Genomic DNA, 10,185 nt, shown 5'->3' with positions numbered 1-10,185 from the left:
TATATACATTTTCATGTCTATAACCACCTTTAACTGGCGCCAAATGCTCAGGTGTAATGGAAGCTCAGGTCATCTGCATTGATGGGGCTGGTGTCTCTCATCTTCCTCTTTATAGTACCCCGTAGATTGAGGTCAGGCGGGTTTGCTTGGTCAATGAACCAGCTTTTCAAACCTTTGGCACTGTGGGAAGGTGCCAAGTCCTACTGGTAAAATTAAATCTCCATAAAGCTTGTCAGCAGAAGGAAGCATGAAGCTCTAAACTTTCCTGGTTGATGGCTGCGGTGACTGTGGACCAACACCAGCAGATGACATGGCAGCCCAAATCATCACTGACTGTGGAAACTTCACACTTGACTTCAAGCAATATGGATTCTGTGCCTCTCTATTCTTCCTCCAGACTCTGGGACCTTGATTGAAAAATGTTATGCAAAATGTTTTTTCATCTGAAAAGAGGAATTTGGTCCACTGTGTTCTAATTAATTGAGATGCACCTGTATGTCTATGGTCTACAGCCTGGTCTATTGCGTTTGTAGCCTCGTTTCTGCCTGAGTGGTTCAATAAGCGGTAAGAATCTTGCTGGTAATGAAACATTTTGACAGCTATATAAACCAAGTTACACAAGCACATTCACTGCCCTCTGCCCAGTTAAGCCAAGACATTTTCCAGTTTTAGAATGACAATATTGCCCCTTCTGCCTATTATGACCAAATCATTGATTTACACACATTTGATAGCCCCATTCATTTCAAGCCAATAGGTTTATTACACAGTTATGTTATACAATCATTATATAGTACCAGAAAATACACATTATATTAATATAAAAATATGAGTCTGTGTGCAAATAGATAATTTTCTTCAGTGTTATTTCTAAGCCATGACTGGCGAAAAACAAAGTTTATCACAGACCACAGCAGTCACATCTCTAATGTATCTGCTTGTTTACACTCTTTGGCCACCAGAGGGTATTCTACTAATTCTAATACTACGATTTAATTATTAATTAATTTGTAAAATGGGGAACGAAGGAAAACGGGGAACAAATGACAAGTAATAGGAACATTCGTAGCCACAAAATATTAAATTTTCCACCCGCATACCACAGTAAGAAATGCGAAAACAGGGATTAAAAATGAATAGAGACTCTTAAATAATAACTAGATTGTCTAATAAAATAAAGTGAAAGAGAAATAGTTGGTATCTCAGATGTATATAAATGTGGCTTGTCACCCCAAGAGTTTCCCTTTCCTTTTACGCAAACCCTGTTTTTTAAATACTATAGTTATTGTAACCCATGTATGTTGGCTCTTTTCTATGATAAACAAACAATAACATAATATAACACACATTAAACTCAGCAGTGAAATACAACACATGTGAATGTATATGATCAGCGTTTTTAACCATAACAGCATACAGTACATCAATGTTTTATAAAGGTGATTGTAATGCTTCTGTTTTACTTGATAATATGCTTACGTAGTACTGAAAACACAACAGTCATAGCCAGTCAGACCATTTTCTAGTTAAATGACAGACATTAAACCATTCTGAAATTATTTCAACTCATGTTTATTTGTATAATGATGATACAATGTGTTTGCTTCCCTGGGATTCTCTCCAGAGCGCATAACAGTCACTTCTTTTACTGAAACAACAGAGCTAACAAATGGTCTCTCAGACCCACCTAGCCTACAGAAATGAAATAGCTTTTGGCGATAAGTCCCATCGACCTTGATGTGAAAGCAAACTTCGTTGGTCATTTGCATCGCTTAATCGCATCGCACACAGTCTGAAAGGCCTTTAATAATTTGGAAACCTTACTTTGGCATTATTGTTAGTCTCTAGGGGAGATGTAGAAATTAGGTAATCTGTTTCAGTATCTAGGGGAGACTCAGAACGTTGTGTTATTGCTTTTCGACTTTTATCCTTTTTCAGACAAGGAGGAGATTGCATTTGGTGCTCCTCCATTACAATTTAATGATTGGCCGTTAATATCTGAGGGTGCTCATACACCATTCCACCTCTGTATGGAACTCATTTGCATAGGATAAAGAATGACATTAAAATGTGACGTTTGTGTGTGTTGTGTTTGAAACCCCATCGCTTTATGCCATGATAGGGACTATGGAGTGTGATGGTGAGCGTCTTGTGTTTAACATGACAAAGGATCTCACAGTGGTGTGCCTTTAAGGCGTTCATTTATGCAGTGTTGAGGTCTAATGAGTGTGCATGTGGGTAGAGACGCATTGCTGTTTATTTTGGCTCAAGTCACATCGATATGCTGTGGCTTTTGTAAAAGTTATTATATGAGCATTGTGAAAATCACTGTGAGCGTTATGTCAGTCTGAGTGAGGGCAGTCAAGAATGAACTCTTCTGTTCTTCCTCTGAGCCACACTGCTGCTTTTTGGGATGTGAATTACAGCATGGCCTAGTGTCCACATATTGTTTCCTGTTTTTATATTTAATTGTATTTGTGTGCTCTTTAATTGTCACTACTGTAGAACCACATTAAGGTAAAACTATTATGATGACAATTATGTGAAAGCTGTGACGTTGGTCATTTCGTAGTTTCATGATCCTTAACTGATCTTGGGTTATCTTTTCTACACTTCTGTAATTCCATTGGTGTAGGTTTGCCCAGTATTCCTGTCATTACAATAGTGAGCAATTGTATAGATTTTTGCTATTTGGTAATTGTGGTATGTGTTTGTAACAAGTTCAATAAAGTAAGGAAGGAGGCGGGAACCGCCGAACGTAAAAATACTTTAAATTAAATAAACAAACAATAAAACTCAACATAAAGTCCAGGCCTGGTCCTCTCATTCTGACGGTCCGGTTGCTTGTCCTCATGTTCCCAATCTCCTCTATGATACGAGACTTCTGCACGCACAGCTGACGCTGGTTATCACTCACTCTAAAGTATTTTATGTCACCTGGTTGCCCTGCAGGCCTATTACAAAAACTCCAACTGGTGAAAAAATGCGGCAGCTCGAGTTCTTACACGTACAAAAATGTATGAGCATATTAGCCCGGTTCTGTCAACCTTGCACTGGTTACCAATAAAGCATTGCATGGTTTAGCTCCTCACTACTTTAGAGAACTCCTCACGTATTACAGTCCATCACGTACACTACGCTCTCAGGTGTCAGGTCAGTTGGTAATACCTAGAATTTCAAAATCAAGTGCAGGCGGCAGATCCTTTTCCTATATAGCGCCTAAACTTTGGAACAGTCTTCCCTGCACTGTCCGGGAGGCAGGCACACTCTGTCAGTTTAAATCTAGACTAAAGACACATCTTTTTAATCTTGCATACACTACACTATCATAATATATATATTTCAAAGATCTAGGCTGCACTAGTTAGATCACCCGGAACCAGGAACACTTCCAATAACAACTGATGCATTTGTTGCATCAAAGAGTGCAGAACAGTACTCTACTCTCAGCTAGTCTTGTCTCATTGTTCCAAGGTTAGTAGAGCGGGCAGAATGCAGTCCAAGGTTACCGGAGCGGGCAGGGCACAATCCATTCCCAGACCTGACAAATGCTGGACGAAGGACTCTACAAAACTTCAGCCGCTATTAGATTATTAATGATAATTTTAAATCTAACTTTTTTTATTTTGCCTTGTTGTGCAAGCACTGTCGAGCTTGTGCAGAGGCTGCAGTTTTTGCCAGAGAGGAACTGGAATCCCCTGGTTAGGCCTGGTTTCCCTCTGAGGTTTTTTTCTCCTCCAAAGGAGTTTTGGGTTCCTCGCCACCGTTTGCATACTGTTTTGCACTGTTTGCATGGCCGGGGGGCTGCTAGAATTTGATAGTCTTATTTAATTAACACTGCATATAGGAATTTATTGTGTGTCTGATATTTGCCCTGTGTTTTGCGTTCCATAACCTTTTATGTTTTACTTATAGTCAATGTTTTCTTGTACAGCTGCTTTGTAACAATGAAAATTGTAAAACGCGCTATATAAATAAAGCTGACTTGACTTGACTAAAGTTGTTTTGTTTATTAGGTGACTTTATGTACTTTATGACCCTCATGTGAGTCAGAGAGCCGGCGTTCAATAGGGTCAAGCCTCATGTGGCGTTTGGCGCACAAACCTAATACGCATGCGTCAAAGTCCTCCAGTCCAAGAACAAGATGAAGTGCTCTTGTGAACGCACCCAATACACTGACAAGACAGAGGATAATATATCGATTAAAGTCTGTATTTTGGTTAGTTTTTTCGCGCATAAAGTATTCTTGTCGCTTTGAAAAAATTCAACTGAGCCACTATGAGTGGATGGACCAATTGAACAATGTCTTTAGTACTTTTCTGGACCTTGGCAAAAACTGATACCATGGTTTCAATGAGGAGGGCAGGAAAACTCTCGGATGTCACCTAAATATCTTTATTTGTGCTCCGAAGACACTGGAAGTTCTCTAAACATGTTTAACGTCATGTGTGTGAGAAAAAAGATCACACAAAGTATATTTTTGGGTGAACTATCCCTTTAATACAGCAGAAAAACGATTGAATTCCACGTGAATAACAGTTTACAGCGTAGCCTTAGCCTACTTGTCAAAGTGGTAAGGGAATGCAAAATATTTTTGGCCATGCTCAAGTTTTCAGAGAAAATTATGTCAAAAATGGAAAAAAATCTAGATATAATTTTTTATTTAGTTTTATTTTACATTTAGTTCTAGGGATCTAGTTTCAATGAAAAACAGTCCCTTAATGCTGAGAGCAATCCTCACTTAATTTGAGGCCCTGCAGAAATGCAGCTGTCCAAATGCAAAGTTGGTTAATCAAATTATTCACACAGGTCAGAGGAAAGCTCTTGTGGTGACTGTTATTGAAAGTATATACAGCAATCATCTCCCTTGACCAGTCTTCACAATCTCCTACTAATGAAAGTGAAATGAAATACAATAACAAAAACAAATAATTTGTTTGGTTTGAGAAGTATTGTATCCCTCTTTATTTGGTCTTGGGTTATTTGCTTGTTGAAAATTGTAATAATATGTGGTTTGGCAACTTTCTAAGAATAACTGGTAAGAAGTAAAATAAATGTTACATGAATATTATAATTGTTTTTACTGTATAAAATATTCATTTTATTTACAGAATTTTTCTTCTACCAACACTACTTTTTTGTGTTTTGTTTATTTCCAGGATGACAGTTGAATAAAGCATACAGCCATTTTATGGATGTCAAATATTACTTGGCATTCTGTGTGGGTTAATCATTTACACTTAACATCTCAGGAAATTAGGTTTGTTGCTCGTCTATCTTGGATTGCCAAACATGAACTTGGTTTGACATAGATTCTGCTTCGTCATGTTGAAATCCTCTAATTTATCAACAAAGGCAAAGGTTAATTGTGAACGTGAAGTCTTTCAAAACCAAACTAAAATTGAATCTTTTCAATCTCTTCTCATTGTCTTTGAACCAAATTGTGAGATAAATTTCAGAAAAACACAGATTCATTACCATCTAAGGCTTTATTCGTCGGAACAACATTAATCGGACTACTATTTACTTTCTAGTGCAAGTTTAATTAGATGTTAAACCAACACTTTTGAGCAAAATTTAATTGTTGCAGACTGCTGACATTTGTAAAATGTGTATTTGTCAAATTCAGCAAATACTGTTTCGCATATAATACTCTGCATTCTGTTCTGCAGAGTACTTTGCAATACAATCTCCTGACTTAATTTGTTAAATAGGAGCTACATGTACGTTCAGAAAATATTTAAAATGTGTATTTTTTGTTTATTGTTGGAACATATTGATTATACTGGAAAGAAAGTTAATGTAAATCTGTGTTTTGAAGTTATAATAGAGACTAATCACAGGGTCTGGGTAATAAGACACAAGTCAAGTCAAGTCAGCTTTATTTATATAACGCTTTTTGCAATTGCAAGCAACTGTACAAGAAAACATTGACATATGCTAAACATATAAGGTTATCCAAATCATAACACAGGTCAAATATCAGACAGACTATAAATTCCTATATGCAGTGTTAATTAAATAAAACTATAAAATTCTAGCAGCCCCCCCGGCAAGGCAAACAGTGCAAAACGGTATGCAAATGGTGGCGAGGAACCCAAAACTTCAATTGGAGGAGAAAAAAAAACCTGGCCTAACCAGGGGATTCCAGTTCCCCTCTGACAAAAGCTTCAGCCTCTGCACAAGCTCGATAGTGCTTGCACAACAAGGCAAAATAAAAAATTATCATTTAAAATTACCTTTGTCCAGCTCTATCATCACAGCATTTGTCAGGTCTGGGCATGGACTGTGTCCTGCCCGCTCTAGTAACCTTGGAACAATGAGAAAAGGCTGGCTTAGAGTAGAGTACTGTTCTGCACTCTTTGATGCAACAAATGCATCAGTTGTTATTGGAAGTGTTCCTGGTTCTGGTTGATCTAACTAGTGCAGCCTAAACCTTCGGAATATATATATTATGGTAGTGTTGGGTATGCAAATTTAAAAAGGTGCGTCTTCAGTCTAGATTTAAACTGACAGAGTGTGTCTGCCTCCCTGACAGTGGTGGGAAGAGTGGTTCCAAAGTTTAGGCGCTAGATAGGAAAATGATCTACCACCTGCAGTTGATTTTGAAATTCTAGGTATAACCAACTGACCGGACACCTGAGAGCATAGTGCACATGAAGGACTGTAATACAAGAGAAGTTACTCAAGTAGTGAGTAGCTAAACCATGTACTGCTGTGATATGCTCTAAATCCAACTCCCACTCCACGAGATAGTAGCGAAGGGTAAGAACGGCCCACCTGATCGCCAGGCACTCTTTTTCAATGGTGCTGAACATCGTCTCTCCGCGAGAGCTTACGACTGATATACAGCACCGGCCACTCCTTACTCTATCCCCTGGGACAGGACCGCCCCCAGCCCTCTGTCCGACCTTTAACCTTGCTGCTGTCTTGTCAATTGGGGGACGCACCTGCCCATGACCCAGGTGGAAGCCCAGATACCTGACCTCCACCCGCCCAATCGCACACTTTCTTGAGCCCCTCTCCTCTCAGCGAACCGCCTTCAAGTGCTGCATATGCCGTTGCCAATCATTACTATAGATGATGATATCATTCAAATACGTAGCGGCATATTCCGAGTGTGGTCTCAGTATGCGGTCCATGAGTTGGAGCTCCGAATAAGCCAAATGAACTGTGACGAATTGGTTCAATCCGAATGGCGTGGTGAAGGCTGTTTTTTCTTTAGATAGAGGCGATAAGGTGTAAAATCCAGCGTCGAAAAAAACGAGCCGAACCTAGCCGATCAAGCAGTTCGTCAATCGACATTGGATATGCGTTGAACTTCGACACAGCGTTCACCTTGCGGTAGTCTACACAGAACCGGACTGAGCCGTCGGTTTTAAGGACTAAAACTATCGGGCTCGCCCAATCACTGCTTGACTCCTCGATTACTCCCATCTCGAGCATAGTGCCTAATTCCTCCTGAACCTGGGAAAGGGAGTTGGACGGGAGGGAGGAGGAGAAAAAAAAGTAGAAGGGAGGAGAAAGTTACAGCATTCACCGACCCCAGGGCACGCCACCATTTGGTCCTACACCAACTGGATGGCCTGGATCAGCGACGTCGGTCGGTAGCACTGGACCCATTGGGCGGCCTTCCTCAGCAGCAGTCCCACAAACTGCTCCTGTACCACCTTTTCCAGGATGGAAATCGCTGTCGACATCGCTGTCATTGTCCACCAGCCATTTGCGGCAGGCATCCTGGAGCTGCTGCGCGAACACAAATTCTTGGCCGCAATCCTTGAGTTTCAGCGACCGGAACCTGCTGCTACTCCGGTGTGAGGCCGACCCGCTGGAGAATCGCCTTCCTGAGGTCTTCGTAGAGGTGGAGGTTTGGGACTGGCAGCTGTTGAGCCACAAGCTGGGCCTCCCCCGACAGCAGTGGAATCAATCGCTACCACCACGGACCTCTCGAAAACCTCAATGAACGCTTTGGGGTTAGCCTGAGGCCCCATCTAGTGGACCAGCAGGGGGGAGGACGGGTTGCGGCTGGGGGTGTTACCCACAGTTTGCTCTTCTCGAGCAATCCAGCTCTGAAGCAACTCAAGGTCGTCCTTCTGGGCCTGGAGGAGAACCTCGAACCGTTTCTCTTGCTCTCCTTGTAGACCCAGCAGGGCTTGATGTTGCTCCTGATGGAGACCAGTGAGCGCTTGTACGAAATATCTCTAATTTTGTTTTTTTAAGTTGCGCTCCATATTTTGTGCCGCTTTCTTTAGAGTGTGTTCATTATACCACGTTCTTGGGCTGCCATTTTTAATCTTTTCTAAGCGCAGAGGAGCAACTGTGTCTAGCGTTTCCAAGAAGGTGGAGTTAAAACTTTCAATGGTTAAGTCAAGATCTTCAACGTTATTACTCATGCTAAAGATTTGAGACAATTCAGGCAGGTTATGAAGAAACGATCCTTTGGTAGTTGAAGATATTGTTCTACCATATTTGTAACAAGGAGTTTAATTTGCAGCCACAGGCCAGTGAAGTAAACATAATACCAGATAATGATCCGAAATGTCTTCGCTCTGCTGAGTTAGTTTTATTAACCACATTTATTCCGTAACGAACTTCTGGGAAATGCTAAAAGAGTAATTGTAATGTGCAGCAAAACCTCCCCCTCTGCCTTTTAGACGAGGCTCATGTTTATAATAAGAATGTCGGGGACAGACTCATTTAAAGTAATATAGTCATCTGGCTTTAGCCATGTTTCTGTCAGACAGAGCATGTCTATTTTATGATCTGTTATCATATCGTTAACAAAAAGTGCTTTATTAGAGAGAGATTTAATATTCAGCAATCCGAGTCGTTGGTTATCTGTTTTTTTCATGTTTAATTTGTTTAATTTTAATTAAATTACCTTTGAGAGGTTTATGCATTATTTTATGTCTGTCCCCCGGATGTTTATGTCTGACATCCTGCGATGTGAGACGACGAGCAAACCGTTGGTTATACCATTCCGTCTGCTTTCTCACCTTGGCCCCAGTGGGTCAAGTTTTAGCATTAAGACTATGTGTCATATTTCTAGACAGGTGGAAAGCACCAGCCCAGAAGGGATGGAGGCCATCACGTCAGGTCTGCCCTCAAAACTCAGTTATATATAAAAACGATATCATTCTGCAGGCACCACACAGACAGCCAGCCATGTAGTGATGATTATCTGCTATATATCTCATCACCACGATAAGCAGGGAGGGGGCCAGAGAATATTACAGTATATGACTGGAAGAAAGTTCCATAGAAGGGAAGGAAGGAGGCGGGAACCGGCGAACATTTAAAACTTTAATCAAATATAAACAATAAACACAGAAGTGTATGGCCGGCAGTCGTCCGTGAGGGCGCTTTTTGAGCCACTGGACACAGTTGACGCTAAAGTATTATCTTTCAAATCTGTGCTGCTGTTGGCTCTGGCGTGAAATTCACGCACTTTCTGTGAATCCTGCATGTATGTAGTTTATGCAGCGAGATGCAGGGGTTTTGCAGAAACCGCTGAGGCGGTCGCTGCTGCAATGTTGGCTTTTGTTGTAGAGTCTGCTGTGGCAGAGCCCAAGTCTTGGGTGCTGGAACCCTGCAGGCGCGGTCTTAAGCGACGTGTCTTGAATGAATTCTCTGGTGATTGCTGAGGTGGTTGCTTTGGGGGTGAGGTCTCTCGCTAGGGAGATAAAGATGGAGATTCAAGAGGCATCAAGGAGGGTTTTTGTGGGTGGTTAATTTTCTAGATTTTTATTCTGAGCTTGAGTCGTTGGGCATACAATTCGAGCGTGTGCACCGCTGCAAAACGAGCACACGTGCTGGAAGCGACAACACTGCCTTGTAATTCTTCCTACATTAAAGTTCCTGCATGCCTCCAAATTGCTGGGTTGCCCATGAGTTTGGTTAGCTGGGCGGTTTGGCAGGCGCGGAACAAGCTGGGCATGGGGAAGAGAGGGAGTGACTAGGGGACAATCGATTGTGGAATGCGCTACTGATCGACATACCGCGGAGGAAATACTGTGAACGCTGAAGAAAACCCTGTTATGCAGCTCAGTGTCCAGTGCTCCCCAGAAGGGGCAGTGGTTCCACTGAGCCACACAAATGGCACATTTGGTGGAGAGAAGTTTGTGGTATGTATAGAAATGTATAGGAGAGAGCGAGCTCTGCCACGGTGGTGAAGTAATCGCCCTC

This window comes from Barbatula barbatula (genome assembly GCF_947034865.1).
Source record: "Barbatula barbatula genome assembly, chromosome: 22".
Classification (NCBI taxonomy): Eukaryota; Metazoa; Chordata; class Actinopteri; order Cypriniformes; family Nemacheilidae; genus Barbatula; species Barbatula barbatula.
Note: the sequence above shows the minus strand (reverse complement) of the source record.